Below are 18175 nucleotides of genomic sequence, written 5' to 3'. Positions count from 1 at the left end.
TTTGTTCCAGGATTTGTGTTCTCAGCCATTCTGCTGGACTTCTTTATCTCCATCAGTGTCTGTCAGTTAGAGAATGATGATATTAACAATAGCTAAAAAGTATTGAAAACCAACATGTACACTCACTCTGAATTATCAGATTTAGTCCTTATACCATTTATGATGTAGGCACCATTTTTAATTTTACAAAAGAGAAAACAAATTGAGAAAGATTAAATAACTTGCCCAAGGGTCATGAAGCTGGAAGTCACAAATCTAGGTTCTCAGAAAAATTCTGAATAACTTTTGGAATTATGAGGTTTGTTTGTTTGTTTCTTTTTGAAACAGGGTCTCATTTTGTCACCCAGGCTGACACAGTGGCACAATCTGTTACAGCTCATTGCAGCCTCAACCTCCTGGACTCAAGAGATGATCCCACCTCAGGCCCTCAAGTAGCTGGGATTACAGGCACGTGTCACCACGCCCAGCTAGGTTTTTTTTCTTTCTTTCTTTCTTTCTTTTTTGGAGAGACAGCATCTTGTCGTGTTGCCTAAGTCTTGAAATTCCTGAGCTCAAGTGATCTGCCTGCTTCCACCTCCCAAAATGCTGGAATTACAGGTGTGAGCCCCCCTGTACCCAACCAGTTAATTATGATTTTAATCATCAACTTATATTTTGCCACTGGCATGGCACATAAGCTATTCTTCCCTCATAATCTCTGCCTTCTTCCCACATACTAATTGTATGTTTGTTGAATATTTCAAATTTGAGCCAACATGATTATAGAAATTGTAATACAACTTGGCAGTATTTTATCCTATATATAGTCAATTAATCATGCTATTTTTTAATGAAAAGTACGTTTTGTTCTGACTTTTATTTTCCAATAAAGCATTCCATGAAAGGAAAATTTGCAAACTATTGACATATGTAGTATGATTCCTCTAGCTTTGAATTGGGACCACGAGAGGGTTGACACAGTCCATTGGAGAGGGGTGAGGAATAGGCAGGCTTTTATTGTGAATCCATAGTTAGAAATACATGAATAAAGCAGTTTCACGTACCCTACTCCACGCATCACTATAACCCCAACATCCACCCCAGATGCTCCTGAACGTCTCTCATGAAGAGTCTCCTTATACTCATGGTGCAATGTTCAGTTTCTTTCTTATCCATATACCTAAAAATGCTATAAGGGCAAAGGCTGTATCCGATTTATTTGTAGCCGTATCTCCAACATTTACACAGAGTATGATATTCCTAAAATATGTTTTAAAACTAACCACATCTCACTGCCTTCACATCATCATTTCTCATCAGATCTCTGTCTTTGTCCTTACCTTCCAATCATCTCAGTTATGTAGAATCCAGAGTGAATTTTTTGAAGCATAAAACACATTGTGCCACCCTCTTAAAAGCCTCTAGAGACTTCCATGTGCACTTGGCATAAATCCACGCTCTATAACTTGGCAGGCATAGATCACCCCCGTTCTCTTCACCTTTATATCCTACACTGTTGCCTTTGTTTCACAATTGTCCAGCCACGTTGATTCCTCAAACAGACCAAGTCCATCCTCATCACAGAACATTTGACCATGATGATGGTCTTGCAATATTTTATTTTTCCTTGAATAATCCACAGGATCCAGTCCCACTTATCATCCAGAACTTGGAGTAAATTTCACCTCACGAGAGAGGTCTTTTCTGACAACCCTTTATAAAGTTATTCCTCTCTATCCCTTTACTCGTTGGCTCATTTGATCTTATTCATATTGTACATATTATATTACCTAAGCAAATAAGATAATTTTTGATGAGTAGAATTTCATTTCACTAGAATAGTGAGAGCAGAAAATCTGACTATCTGATAAGCAGCGGGAATTCAAGGGTTAATAATGACTAGCAAATAGTAAATATTTAAGTCTTAGTGGAATTACTGAAGTATGAATGTAAGTATATCCTAAAAGGTATGCTTATGTGTAGATTCATCAATGAAGAGAATCAGATGAATAATTTGTAACGAACATTGGGTAATGTTGGCTTCGTTCACCTCATATGCCTTATTGAGTGGATGGACATTATTACCTCTTCGTCCACTCAATGGGCAGGCTCCGTGTAGGCCTGTAATACCAATAAGGCTAATTATGTTATTTTCTTAAAACTGTAGATGTGGAGGGAGACACACAGTTGCAGAAAGCAATTAGAAATAACTATCTGATGGCTTTGAGAGCAGCAGAAACTCATGGACTAAGATTCCTTCAGCTAGCCAGTGTCTTCTTTCAGATGGCCTACCTGTTCAATGTGTGTCTTCTGGTTGTAAAAGTTCATCAGGGTTGGTTTCCATGATGAACAACTAATGTATGTATGTGGGAGGGATAGGACATAAAGAGCTCCAGGTGAAGAAGAGTCATTGAAGTACCAGGAAAGTTGAGTTGAAGGAGCAGGCAGATTGTTGAAATTTAATCAGTGGTGTTCAAATGATTCTAGCAGATGTTTAGACAGTTTGAGTGTGATCTGCGCTTTTGTGGGCAAATTGATTGTATTTAAGAGGGAGTGAGAGCTAGAGAGTGGGAGGCATGGCAGTGGCCTATAGTCAGTGTGCCAGATGTACTATACATTTTTTTTAAAGCAGTAAGAAAAAAAAGATACTTAAAGAAAAAAAGGAAATGTCTTTTTAAAGTTTCTAGTGACCTTATACCGTTTTGTGTCACTCTGACATTTTAAATTTTGCTTCTGAGCAAATTTCTCCCCAGGTATTCTATTTATATTTTAAACAGCCAAAGTATGCAAATATCTCTATTTTGCTTCTCTAATAATGTATGCCACACAATTCAACAAGATTTCTTGGGACTCTTCCTAAATTTCTTCTGTTGTCTTTCATATGTGTATGTTTTCCAAAAGTCTGTCCATAATTTGGGTCAATTGACTATTTACACAGAATATCTCTCTTTCTCAGATGGGGATTTGTTACAAACACAGCCCAGTTAGAACAAATGCAATTTCATTACACTGGATAATTACACTTTTGGATATAATTGTGCCCATTGGGATCTCATGAAAACCTAAAGTAAAGAAAATATTAAAAGGCTATGAATCACCTTTTATTAATTGAGAGGATGATTTTAATAGACAAAATTTCTATAATAAAAAAAGTTTGCTTGTATTATATATCTATAAAACAATGGTTTTCTTTCTCTCTTTGTTTTATCCCCTTATATTCTTATTCGGTGTTTAATTACTGCCTGGTGTTTTAAGCCCATTAAAGCTTTAATATTGGCAGGCAATTATAATTTATATATATGCATGTATGCATACACACACACAGACACACACACACACACACACATACATGTCTCTCTCGGTAATTGTAACAGGAGAGATTACTGACCTTCAACATCAAGCATAACTAACAAGTCTGCTGTATCGCTAAGTCCACCACAGGAAAGCTATGGTCATGAGGCTAAATAGTATTTTGAGGAAAAAAAGCGTAGTCGATAAGCCAATTCTTCTCTCTCCACTGAGTTTATCTCCAAATAAACTCAGAGTCTTAAATTTTTATCTCAACTTATTCTTATTACTTATTAACATTAGTAATAGTAGGTATAATATATTTTTAATAATAAGTAATATTTATGGGGGTCAGGCCTTGTCTGAGTTATTTACATACAATAACTTTTTAATCCTCACAACTATGTGCAAAGACATTACTATTTTCCTCATTTTATAGATACAAAAACTGAAGCGAAAAAAAGAAAAGCAGTTTGCACGGTTATGAAAGTACTGATGTCCCAGGTGGTACTTAGAACTGAGGTAGTCTAACCTCAAAGCCCGCTTAATTACTATGTATCACTGCCTTTATTAAATAAATAGCTAATTTGTTATTATTACTTCAATAGTTTTTGGGGAACAGGTGGTGTCTGGCTACATGAATAAGTTATTTAGTGGTGATTTCTGATCATTGGCCACAGTGATGAGTGTATTATACTTACATGATTGACAGGCAGCGGAAACCTGGGAAGCAAGTTAGTATACCCTACTTAATCATGCTGTTTCAAATCTCAGGCTGACTTTCCGCACACAGCAGCTTCTCGTGGTTCTCACGACCAGAACAGTAATCCTGAAAGTTATAAATAGGTTGTTTGGTCAAAATATTGACAACCTAATTGAAAAATATATATCCTACTGTTTCGCTGGTTGCTAGCCAGTGAAATGAGACAGAAACCCGAAGGAATCACAGAGGGCTTCATATGACCTGCCACTTTGACTTATGTAACTGCATTACCCCGAGAATGAAAGACCTCGTTTATTTTTAGTTTCTTATTTTTTTCCCATCAACTTGGTCTATGAGGCAACTGTAAACAACAAATGTTGAGAGGACAAAAAAAGTTGTTAAAAACTTTCCGGGCTTAAGTCTTCATCTGTGTTCTCTTAAAGAGACAGGGGACAGAATCCCTAATGCATCTTTATGCCGTACCAGATCCTCATAGTAGAGCAGTGCACATTTCTATAGATGGAAATAAGCTATATCAACTGCTGGGGAACAAAATTGATATTGCCTAATGAGGTTGGAGTTTGGGAAGTGTCCTTTACACAATCCTGATTGAATAATGATTAATCATCTACATTTATGTACATTACAAAAGTAGAATCAGTTGACTATTTCGTTCTGTGATCATAAAATATATATTGAACATTATTTTGAGCCAGGTACTGGGTGAAATTCAAACCTGAAAAAGTGATAGAAATTAATATTTAATGAATACCTATAAGACCTTGGTACTCAAAGTGGGGTTCATGGGTGAGCAGCATAGACCCATTACTTAATTTCACTAAGCCGTAGTTTTCTCTTATTAATTGAGGATAAATCATATTGACTTCACAGTCTTTCGCTGAGACAAATAAAAACACAATATCTCTAGTAAATCACGTAATTCAACATTTGTCAATTTTTAATTCATGCCTAACTAACCCTAAGACTTTATTTACCACACCAAACACTGTATCTTAAATTAAAAAGTTTGAAGTCATTTGGGGAATGTCTTTCAATCCTGTCTCAAAACTGCTTGCACTTATTATCTCGTAATAAAGACAACTAAAATATTTGTTCTTCTGTTTTTAAATTAATGGTCCCTCAGTTTTTAGAGGAAAATAATATGCTTAATTAAAATAAACAAAATAAACTAAAGACAAATAAAAGCACTACCTTTTAAGGAGCTTCCTTGGAAGTCTCATCTGGCAACTCCTGTGTGCATTATTCTGTCCAGAACATAGTTACATGCTCCTGCCTAATTGAATGAGGGAGAAGAGATGCAAAGCCACAGAATATTTGGTAAGTACTTTTGCCACATTAAGACAAAAGTTTCCAATTTTTTTAGTAAATAAAAATATTATTGTGTATCTCTTACTGCAATGAAAAGATCATAACTAAAATAAAAAATGCATGAAGTATTGAAACATGAGATCTTCTGAGTAGAAATTGTGTTTCCTAACAGAAATAGGTATTCTTTAAAAAGAGAAATTTTTCTGAAAAGAGTATCATTCACCCTGTCCCTTCATCCTATATAAAATGTGGATGTAATACTCGGTAACACATCATCCTTCTCTTTTATCTTGAGCCAACTAGAGTGAGGAAAATTTCAAATATCTTGCAGAAATGCTGATCCTGACATCACTGGGTTGCAGTACTAACAATAGCTGCTAGCACTGCAGAATGCATGTTGTAAAAGCTATAGGACCCTATTTAAGCTACCAGTTCTTTGAAATTAAAATCATTTCTAATGCCTAATGGATCCACTTAATCAATAGGGCTGCATTTTATCCCAAAGAATTTATTTCAGAAACAAGTTCCAGTCTCTACGATACACATGTTGTTTGTTTAATCTTTTCTTTTCTTTGAGGCCTCGCAGTGAAAATGGCTATCACTCTCCCTGTTGATCATCTCAAAAAGCCCAAATAAGTAAAACAACTGATTAACGGTTTGTCAATTGCAACCTAAAAAGTTAAACAGGGCATCTTCAAAGTATCAGAGGAGACCATTAAACAGGTTGCCGAATCTTAGAGCCTGATACAAGCAAGGCCTATGTGAGTGAGCATCAAGTCCAGTGGTTCCCAAACCTAGTTACACATTGAGTATCCTAAGGAGAGAGTGAGAGGGGTGTGTAGTGGAAGACTGATTCTCTGGCTTTTCTCCAAAGCAACACAATCTGTGATGAAAAGAGATGGGTGGAAGGAAGTCTGATAGAATAAGATACACATTTATTTTTATCTAAATCCTTTCAGCTGGGTCTGTGGTTTCTCAGGTTAGTCCATGATGGAGGGACGAAGGCCCATGTAAGGGAACTGACCATCTTTGAGGTCATCAACATTGAACCAACTAATGACAGAATCAACATTATAATCCTGTCTCCTGGATACCCATCCCAAATTCATTCCAGGGATGACCTGCCTGGTGAGTCTTTTGGGGATTTTATTTTATTTTTTCTGGTTCCTTATCTTTGAGACAACTGAAAACTGAATATTTGAAAACCCTTGCGTACGTCCTATGATCATTTTATATGCACAAACTGAGACCCATGCTTCTATCCACCCATAAATAGAAACAATGGGAAGGAGGGAAAATGGTAAGAACCACGATGTGAATTGCAAACATCATTAATTTGTTTTTAGGTGAGAAAACTAAGGCTCAGTTTGTTCCAAAAAAATTCACAAAGCTCAAAAACAGCACAGCTAGGATTAGACATATTCTGAATGCCTTCAACATCCATGTGCTTTATCAATGTCGCGTAGCTACTAATGAAGTGCAAGGCTTGCTGTACACACAGTGAAGAAATAAAGGATGATTGAAGCTGGGATATGAAATCCAAAACAACCCTGATATACTTTATTGGAGATTGCTGAAAACTGACTGACTCCTAAGTGTCAAAGCTAGATTTTGAAACCAGTTTTGTCCAAATAAAAATCCTGCACTGTTTTCCTTAAAATAATATTTGCACTGAGCTTGCTAAAAACTAGAAAAAGCAGGACCCCCATATTGCTGCTGTTTTCAGGGTCTCTAATTCAGTTTCTCTCTCCAGTTCTTCTCCCAGCTATATTCCACGAGCCTCCCAACTACATGGAATTTATGTCAAATTCAGAAAGATGAGAAAAGACAACATTCCTTAGAGTACTGATTTCATGTTCTTTCCAAATAAAATGATCAAATGTAAATTTCCGTACAGAATAAGTGTGCCGGCGCAGAAACAAGACAGGCCTATCAATTAAGTGAAGTGCATTCCTAAGTCTCATTCTGCCTGTGTTATATAATATAGTCCCCTCCAATCCTGTATGGAATCATAGAATTATTAGATGGATAAATCTTGGTTTCCCAACACTCAAGGAGAAATATAGATTTGGGTTCTCTTAGAGGGGATGTGACTTATCCAAGTAACTCAACAGCACCTCTTACTCTGGCTTGAATAATAAAACACCTCCTCACTGGACTTTCTGTTTCTGTGCTTGATCTCATAAAACTCTCTTCACATTAGCAAGAGATCAACGAAGTCTATCGAATTAGACCATTTTCTTCAAAACTTCTGTTGCTTTTAAAAATTATTTTTAAAATGCAATCCAGCCTCCTTGCATATCTTATAATATAGGACAATTTTGACCTTGAAGGCTTCGTTGACCTCACCTCTACTACCTCCCTTGCTTCCTTATGCTCTAGCACTGACATCTCTTATTCAACACACCCATCTGGTCCTATCCCAGAGCCCTTCACTTTCTGTTTTTGCATCCAGGAAAGTTCTTCTGGATATCTCCATGACTTTATCTTCAAACTCAGGTCTCTGCTTCCAAGTTCCTGCCTGAGACAGGCTCTCCCTACCCACCTCATATTCCTCTTCTTTTTAGAATTCTGGTAAATTACATATAACATAGCATTTGCCGTCTCACCCATCTTTAAGCACACAGTTTAGCAGTGTTAAGTATATTCACGTTCTTGTGCAACAGATCTCCAGGACTGTTTCATCTTACAAAACTGAAACTCTAGACTCATTAAACAACACCCCCCAATTCTCTCTCTTCCCATCTTCTGATAACCACCATTTAATCACTTTCTGTTTCTGTGAGTTGACTGCTCTGGAAATCTCCAGAAATCTGTAGGTGAAGTGATGCAGTATTTTTCTTCCAGTGACTGTCTTATTTCGCTTAGTGTAATGTCTTTAAGGTTCACCGGTGTTGTAGAGGTTTCAAAATACCCTTCTGTTTTTAAGGCTGAATACTATTCTACAGTATGTGTATACCACATCATTTTACCCATTCATTCATTTTGATGGACATTTGAGTTGTTTCCACCTTTTGGCTACTGTAAATAATGCTCTGTGAACATGGTTGTGCAAATATCTATTTAAGACCCTGCTTTCACATCTTTTGGATATGTACCAGGAAGCGGAATTGCTAAATCATGTGGTAATATTATTTTTAATTTTTTGAGGAATTACCATGATGTTTTCCATAGAAGCAGTGCCATTTTACATTCCCACCAACAGTGCACTAGGGCTCCAATTTCTCCACATCTCCATAACACTTGTTATTTTGTGGGTTTTGTTGTTGTTGTTGTTTACACTAGCCATTCCAATGATAATGGAATCTATTCAGATGTGACATGTCAAAGTGGTTTAGATCTGCATTTCCCTGATGGTTAGTGATGTTGAGCATCTTTTCATGTTTTTTGACGATTTGCATATCTTCCTTGGAGAAATGTCTATTCAAGTCCTTTGCCTATGTTTAAATTGAGTTATATGTTCTGCTGTTGTTGTTGTTGAGTTGTGGGAGTTCTTTATATATTCTGGTTCTTAACCTTTTGTCAAGTATTTGATTTAGAAACTTTTGTTTTTATTATGTAGTTTGCCTTCTTACTGCATTGACTGTATTTTTGATGACCAGAAGTTTTTAGCTTTGATGTTGTTCATTTTTTTCTGTTTTAACTTTCATTGCTCATGTTTTTGGTACCATCTTCAAGAAATCATTGCCAATTTAATGCTATAAAGTTTTCCCATATGATTTCTTCTAAGACTTTGATAGTTGTAGGTCCTGCATTTAAATCTGTGATCCATTTTTGGCTCATTTTTTTGTGTGGGGTACAGTAAGGGTCCAATTTTACTCTTTGGCCTACTAATATAGAGTTTTCCCAAGAGCATTTGTTTAAAAGACTGTCCTTTCCCAACTTACTAGTCTTGACACCCTTATTAAAAATTATCTGACCATATATGTGAGGATTTACTTTTGGGATCTGTATTCTATTTTGTTGGTCTATTTGTCTGCTTCTTCTTTTTAAAAAAATCCTGTTATCTTAAGTAACTTCTTCATAGTAATTATGATTGTTATTTTTAATCAGAAACCTACTTTTTCTGATTGCTTCAGAAAATATACTCATAGTTAAAAAATAAAAAGAAATACAAGTCATCTCTAAATTCAACTACCCATGACTATAACTAATATTATTTTCTGGTCATGTCTTCACTTTTGTTTACTTTTTTACAAAAGAACTTTATTATAAGATTAGATTATTAATTTTATAATCTTAATATGTGTGTTTAAATATATAATATATCCTATCTATATATAGTATAATCTTCACATATATGTGTGTACGTGCATGTGTGTGTGTGTGTGTGTGTGTACATATATATGTGTGTGGGTGTATATATGCGGGGGGGAGGAAGAGAGAAAGAGAGAGCGTATTCCTAATCTGAAAATCCAAAATCAAAATCTGAAGTATTTTGAGCTCTGACACAAAATTGAAAGGAAATTATTAAATAATCATTAGAGTATTTCACATTTTGGATTTTGGGATTAGGGATCCTGAACTGATAAGTATCATGCAGATATTCTGAAATTAATTAAAGTTCAAAACTTGGAACACTTTCTGTCCAAAGTATTTCAGATAAGGGATACTCAACACACACACACACACACAAACACACACACACACACAGTATAACACACACAGCACAACACACACACAGAGAGCTTATAACTATACTACAGCATTATAGTATAATATATCAAATATACTACCTTAAGCTCTATTTTACATTTTCATTTCTCATGCCATTCCGTATTTTCACATAACTGAGTTTTCAAATATAGTTTTTTAAAAAATGCTGTGTCTAGTTTTGTAAAGGTTCTTTACAGTGTTATAACTATTATAATTATTGACATAATAAACACCATTGTACATACATGTTGATTAAAATATATGATGTTCACCTTAGGATAAATTTGCTAGGAACAGAATTAGAATTACTAGGTCAAGATATATAAGCATTTGGTAGACATTTGATTCATGTTTCTCACATATTTGGAGAAGGGCTCTACCAATTTACACTCCCACTAACAGGATGTAAAATAAATACTTCCACTTTAAAGACACAGTAGTAACAGCGTTATGTGCAAAGCTGAAAAAATAAAAATAAACAGTTGCTAATTTGAGAGCTGACTAAATGTCCTTCTAGTCTATTCTGACTCACTGGAATATTTGCCTTTTGCTTTCTGTAAACTGGCTTTATTACCTGTAATAATGGGGAAAATGTGGTGCTAGGAGACTTCTCAAAAGCTAGAACATCAGCTCTGTTCTGTGCTTTGTTGTAATTAATAGACACAGCTTCTAAAGAAAACACTGGGTTTCTGCCACATCATGTCCTGGAGACAGTAATGACTGAAACTCTGTCAATGGAGGGTGTGATCCATCCTCTTGGAACAGACACAGCTACAGAGGGACTGATTCTGAGGCCATTTTGAGAACTTAAAGAATACCTGGGAATTACTGATGATTTTCTTCAGCAATTTAGCAGTTTGGCTTTTGTATTTCTAGCACACTTTCAAATGTTGTTCTAAAATTTCCTACGGCATTATAAAAGGAATTAAAAACCAACTGCAGACAAGTCCGTGATATTACGATATAACATATCTCATAATGTCTATAATAATAATTTCTGGCTCTTTGACTACTCTCTTGGTGGTCATAATGCCTTATACAGTAGCTGGTTGTCAGCTAAGACAATGAAACCTCTGTTCACTCATCTAGACTCCAAAACTACCAGTCGATTTTCCACAGATTTTATTCTTAACCAACCTAAGCCTCAGTTTTTTTTTTCATCTGTACAATAGGGAAAGCAATACATTTTGTGCTGGAAAAAATGTCCAGAGTGTGATGGATACTTTTACCTTTGTTATCTCCCAAATGTGTTATTTTTATTTCTTTCATTTTCCAGTCATTGTGTGCTCTGACTAAACATAGATTATGTTAAGTTCAAATTATAAAGAGCTTTCGATTTTACAAATTGTGGCGTTCTCTAATATTTGGAGACTTCCGTATATACAGTAATATTAGTGATATAAAACATTAAGTTTTCTTTCCCTCAGGCTTGGAGTAAAAAATTCATGAAGAAGCATTAGAGGATTAGCAGGAAAGAGAGGTCACTCATGGTTCTCTTTTCCCAATCAACTCTTCTTGTCCCTCTTTAAGAGCTGCATTTATTCCCTAGTTGTATTGTTTTATTGTCATTATAAGATCTGCCTTCTATAAAACCACAGACAGGACTGATTTAAGCTATTGTTGGTCTGGAACTTCACTGTGACCAAGTCATATAATTCATAAGAAAAAGATAGATAAGCAAAATACAGGAAAATGACAATGCATCCCCAATACTGGCCATGGTCATAGCCTTCACTATTTTTAATTTCCCTATTGAATCAAATGTTTTACTTCCTTTAGTAGCTGTCTGTTTGCCCTACTTTTGTCCAGATCTCTTCTTCAAGTTTCTCTCCCAACCATCTCTTTTCTCTGACCACAATTAATTATTTAAAGCTTATTTTTCTTTGCAATATTTTTCATTCTCCTTCTGAGAATATTGTTTCATTTTTTTTCATGTAAAACATTTTAGTTCTTTCCTGATTTATTTTTGTAGCATTATCCACCATTTGCTGCCAGTGAAACAAAAGATTTTTTTTGGCAGCAACCATTCATGGGAAAGGGAATAGAAACAAAAGATGATTTGCAAAATGGAGAGGAGGACAATGGTGGTTGTAGTGGTGCTACTAGTTCTGGTGGTGACCAGGAAATTATAATGATTATGTAACTGAAAAATACATCTAAAGAATTCAAATATTTAAAAAATTATTTAAAGTTGGTAGTTTTGGGAGCAGTAATAAACAAAAATGTAAAAGACCTTGAGCCAATTGTTTATAATATATGTACATCTTATGTAAGACAGACATAGCTCTGTAATAGAGGAAGTCTTGCATTAGGTCTGAGATAATTTGGTTTCTAAGCTCACTTCTGCCCCTCACAGGTTGTATACACTTGAACAAACCGTGTTTATCTATGTGGACCTCTATTTCTCTATCTATAAATATGAATATGGAATTGTGTTGAGAAATCTCAAATTGAGTTCCCCAAAGTCACAGGAAGTGCTGCAATAAATTAGATCATCACTTTTTTCTGGGGTTGCAGGGAGGGGCATAGTTCTATGGAAAATCCCATAAACTGTTCAACTCTTCAATAGAAGCAGCAATAATCTTTAAATTAACTACTACACTAGATATCTTTCTAACTCTGAGTCTATGGTCCTGCGTTTTCCATACTAAACCTCATTACAGTTAGCAGCTGATGTTCATAGCAGCCTTAGGAAATAGAGAAAATAATTTCTGGTTGGTTATGCTTTGTTTTGTTTTTTAACTACTAATATGTATTTCATGTTTCTAATATCTGCATAACTTACATGTCAGCCAGAGTCTTCTGACCCTTTTCAGTGGGTCAGATCATGAAAACCCCCTCTTTTAATCCTTGCATAAAATCAAAGCCCTACAGTAGGTATGTTTTAGCAAACAACTTTGGGGAAGACAATAAGGATGGTTAGCCAGCTCCTTTTCTGGATTATTCTGCCTCCATGCCAGCCTCTGTGCATGCTGTCTCTATTCTGAAAACTATCAAAATAATTCAATTTCCCAGATACCTTAAAATGCCCCTTTTACAGAAAGCATTGTGTAGTGTAATAGATATTATGGAATATGGCAGAATGGACTTCTACTATGATTTTTAGAAATAGAACATAATAGGAAATTGGATTATATCACAACAAAACAACTTCAGCATGAACAAGGATATGGCCTTAAAAATAAAATTTGATTACAACAACACGAAAGCATTTAAACTATTTTCAGTTGTAATCATCCACCTTCATATCACCTCAAGATGTTCACCCTCTTTTCCCATTTCTCTTCTACCCTCACTCCTGCATGAATTGACACGGAGTTACTCGAGTCCTCTTAATAAAGAGCAATAATTCACTTCTGCACACTTTCTGCTATAATTGGCTCCAGGCCCACCTTCATATGTTCCAAATCCAGCAGCATAAAATAGTTTTTCATTTCACAAGATTCACCTCCCTAGAAAACAAACTGACTGAAAATAATCACGTTGTCTTTACTTTATGTATTTTTAGCCTAACTTCTTTGGGGAAGGCCCATATATGATGATCTCTATAATCACATGAATTACATGATTATTAATTCATATGGGTCATGCTTCCAGTATGTAGAATTTTGTACTACTCATTATTTAAACGTTTTGTTCAAGTAGTTTTCCAAAGGTGTTTTGCCCTTCCATGCCCCAATGTTTCTTTTAATAACTCTCTTCCCTGGTCTCAAATGATTCAGTATTTTAAGTGGGCATTCAAACACTGTGTGAAATCCATTTGTAAAACCTTTATTAAGTTTAACAGCAAAATCTCATAAGTTTGCCTTGGTTAATCTATCAATTTAAGGCTCATTAAGATAAGGAATGACAAAGCTGGAAGCAAATGCCTCTCTTTTCTTTGAAAATACTTATAAAACCAAGTACTCAGCTGTTTTCTCATTGTATGCGGCTTTGGAAATGTCAGGCTAGTTTGAACTGTCAAACATCAAAAATACTGCTGAAACCGCAATGGAAACAATGACTATCTAGGGAAAATGCAGTAAACTGTAGTACCCAAGAGGCTGATTTTCCCAAAGGAAGAGAGGTACATTTTAAAAGGGCAAAGTTAGAGAACCACCTTCCTCCATGTGAGGTCTACAGAAGGTTTCTCTGTTGGGGAGCTGCGTGATGAGGACCACAGTTGTCTTATAATGACCTCCCCTCCCTGACCCCCAAGGGGATCCCTATTTCCACTCTATTCTGCTGATTTCTGCCAATTGTTTTTTCCCTGAAAAACCTCAGGAAGTCTCTCTTTGTCTTTCCCCCATATCTTCAGTTTCCCTTGTGTGAAGAGGTGCCCTGGCATAGTGCAAAGAAGATGGACACCTCAGTGAAACAGGATGTTCTGAAGGTTGGATGCAGTTCTACCAAAGGAACCTCAGAATAATTACCCAGATGTTTTAGGTATCTTAGAATCTTAGACAGCAAAGCCTGAGTAAAGGACTTAGTTCCCACTGTGGATAGCTGGAGCTCAATCCTACAGATGGCTTCTGAAGTACCACGTAGAAAGCATCACTTTGAAGGATAAGAGATAGGAGACATTTGTTTATCATTTCCATTCTCCATTGGTAGAAGTTGGCCACTAGGTATGTCAATTCCTTTACATGTTTGTGCTGTTCAATAAATCAACTAAGCAAGCTCCCGAGCATGTGCAAAAAGATCTGAAGTAGAAAATCTGAGAGATATGGCAGAAATTTCAGATGCAGTACTCTTGAAATGCATGGGAACTGCCTGCCGTGGCTGCAGGTGAAACCAAAAGTTGATCGGCGCGATTCATATAGGTCACTAAGTGTGAGTTCTACAGAATATTTTGATACTATATTCATTGTAAAGATAGTGAGAAAACCTATATCACTATAAGAATTATAAATGTTTGTTGTCAAATGTTTCACACAATGAAATGGAGGTTGCTCAGTAAAAAAATCTTGTTAATGTGCTAAGGTTGAAATTTTGAGCATGACATTTAAATTCCTCTGCTGGCTAACATCAGTTGCTTTTCATCTCTTATCTCTTGCTAGTCTTTTTACTATCATCTTTGTTCTAGCCAATTAATCTATTAAAAGCCCAGGGTCTTTCTCCTTGACAATACTCGTGGGTCAAGTCTCTTTCTAATCTAAAAGCTCTGGAAAGCATGGAACCCGTGTGAGGGGAAGACAGAGTGGACAGTTACAAATAGCTGTATTTCATAAAGTGATACTCGGAATTTCTGTCTATTTTATAACCTTATTTTTGTTCCAAACACTTAGAAATCTCATTCTGTTAACATCAAACTATTTATATAGTACCCATCAAGGTTATCAATATGCTAATGCTTGAGAAACTGAATGATTATTTTTCAGTCTCTGCTTATAAGAATAGTTGTCTGAATTTGATGTAGTTGGTTACACCTATTTCTTTAAACGTTCCAGGCTTCACTTCATTTTCTATCATTCTTTTTATTTCTGTCTTACTACTGTGTTACCTTTTAGATCTCTCTCCCTTGCTTTAAATATTAGTGTTACCTGGGATTTTACCCTTGGCTTTCTGATCTTTGCTGGAAGTCATTTCGTAGATACAAAGGGAAAGATAATCTGACCAGCAGAAAATTAGCAGATTTTATTTTAAACTGCCACATGCTCACAACAATGCATGGACTGTTCAAACTTGTCATCTACAAGCTGAATTAACTGAGAAATATGTTTTATTTCACTGATACACTTTTCTAGAGGCAATGAAATATATCACTAAATAATCCAAATTTTCTGTTTCTCCTGAAACATTAGACAACTTGGCAGAACTAGCCACCACCCCTGCATACAACTGGCTGTGTCTGAGTGACAGCCTTCTATGGTTAGACTAGCAAGCTCCTAAAACACCTACACATATTCACTTTTCCACCCACTTATGCTTTCCCCCTGTCCCTTGCCACCCTCTCCAAACTTTAAATGGGAAGGTAAAGAGTAGAAAGCAAGACAGCCTTCTATTAAATTTATCTTCAGTCCATTATCCTATCTATCATTTTCTTCACTGTCAAAGTTGAGATTGTTAATTAGTCCTTCTTCTTGAAGTTATGAATATCTTTAGATTCTTTGACTTCGTATTTTCTTCCTCGTTTTCCATTTAACAACGAAAATGCTTCTTCTTAACCTTCTTCCCTTGCCTCTACCCTGATTCAAGATCCTTAAATGTTGACAGTTCTGTTTCCTTTTTAAATGAAAACCCTTCTCTTACTCTGTGTCTTTCTTTCTCATATGTAGCTAACATTTGAAGAGAAAGCATGGGTGAACGTAGCTGTGGGTCTGGGCTAATATATTATGTATCCTAATCTTTTTTGTGCTAAAAAGTAAAATATTTGGAAATCATCTTACTCTTCTGAGCCTTTGCAAATGTGGAACTGATGCGTTGAACTAGATTGTCAGGAAGGGCAATTTTGGATACATAGTGCTAATTATTCTATCTTAATAACTGGCAGAGGCAAAGTTCTCAACGTAAGAGGGTCTTCCAATTAAAGTCCAACCAAATGTATCGTTCCCTTTACTGTGCTTCTGACAACCTTCTGTAACTTTACAGTTAAGTTCCTAATAGCCTTCTTTTAGAGTAAATTGACAGTTCAGTTGATTTTGAAAAATACTTACATTCTAGGAAATATGACTGGGCTGATATACTTTCTAAAATATTTCTTTTCCCCATGTATGCCTGAGGGAAATTATCTTAGAAGTGAAATAGAGGTCTCCAAGGAATCAGAGCTAAATCCTAAATGTTGAACTGTAGCAAGCATTTTTTAACAGAGCTAACAACTGCCTATTTCTTCTTGGCTGCCCCAAAGGGTCAATCCCAGTATCTGTGCCTGGATCCAACAACACTGACCCTCCCTGCCTTTCAACTGTCATTTTAGAATACTCTAATGCTTCTGAGAGGACGGCAGTAGAAATGGCCCTCCGGAGGTTAACGTAATGCTTACGACATACTTGATACAATATTGAACACCAATAAAAAAAACAGGTACATGTACATTTACTGTTTATTCATCTGCACTCCCATCAATACCTATGGGGTTTATACCTTTAGTCTTGTTGTAACCGATGACTGTTTAGGTCTATTGGCAAGTTGCATAACTTTGGTTCCCAGAATTTAATGGTATTCACCCTCCAGTGTTTGGGAGGACCCAGTGCAAGCATTGGCCCAGGTTTAACGACATAGATCAACTGTGGAAACTGGGTACCTTATCTAAGTTATTTGGGGCTTAGGTTCTTCAGGAGACAAAATTAAGCATTTGGAAAAGATGATCTTTCATTCTACTCTGGTCTTTCTTTTAGCATTCTATGATTTTAGCATATTATTTCAGGAGGTTCTCTCCTGGCGTGTAAGGAAGATTCATGCCTGCTTTTCCTATTAATCCTGAAGTTCTGTGATTTATTCCCTCAAGTTTTACGAAGTAATTACTTGCAAGAGCTCTTTCTTGTATGAACTGTAATAAAAATGACTTAAGAAAAACGGTTAGTCTTTGCATAAAATTAAGCAGAAATTAAATTAAAAGGCAGGACATCTGTTCATTTCACATCAAGCCTGTGAGGATGTTCCCAGGGAGCCGCAGATATTGTAATGATAAGAAAAATGGGGAAAATTTGATTTCAATAAGCCACCTTTTCTGTCTTCATGCCACAGATCTCCCCATTCTCTGTTTTCCGCATGATCTGAGCCAAAACTTTGCCAATTGGGACGTAGGACGTACCATTGGCTGATGAATCAATTGGTTCAAGAGGCATTTTTTTTTCTCCCTCAAAACAGGCTTATCCAAGAAAATAGAGAGACATGGGTGTCTATGTAATATAAATATAATACAAACTATTGTTTATTAAGAATTGTGCAGCCTGGCCAACATGGTGAAACTCTGTCTCTACTAAAAATACAACAATTAGCTGGGCATGGTGGCGTGCACCTGTAATCCCAGCTACTCAGGAGGCTGAGGCAGGAGAATCACTCGAGCCCAGGAGGCAGAGGTTGCCATGAGCCAAGATCATGCCACTGCACTCCAGTCTGGGCGACAGAGTGAGACCCTGTCTTAAAAAAAATAAAAAGAATTGTAACGATTGGCATTATCATTTATATTCATTATTTTAGTAAATCCTGAGAAGAAACCAGGACATACTGAAATAAAGTCAGAGGGCTGGCTTGAACAGTGGAGTAGATCTTTATAGAAGGCTATCAAAAGACTGTGTA

This window comes from Theropithecus gelada, chromosome 20 (genome assembly GCF_003255815.1).
Source record: "Theropithecus gelada isolate Dixy chromosome 20, Tgel_1.0, whole genome shotgun sequence".
NCBI lineage: Eukaryota > Metazoa > Chordata > Mammalia > Primates > Cercopithecidae > Theropithecus > Theropithecus gelada.
Note: the sequence above shows the minus strand (reverse complement) of the source record.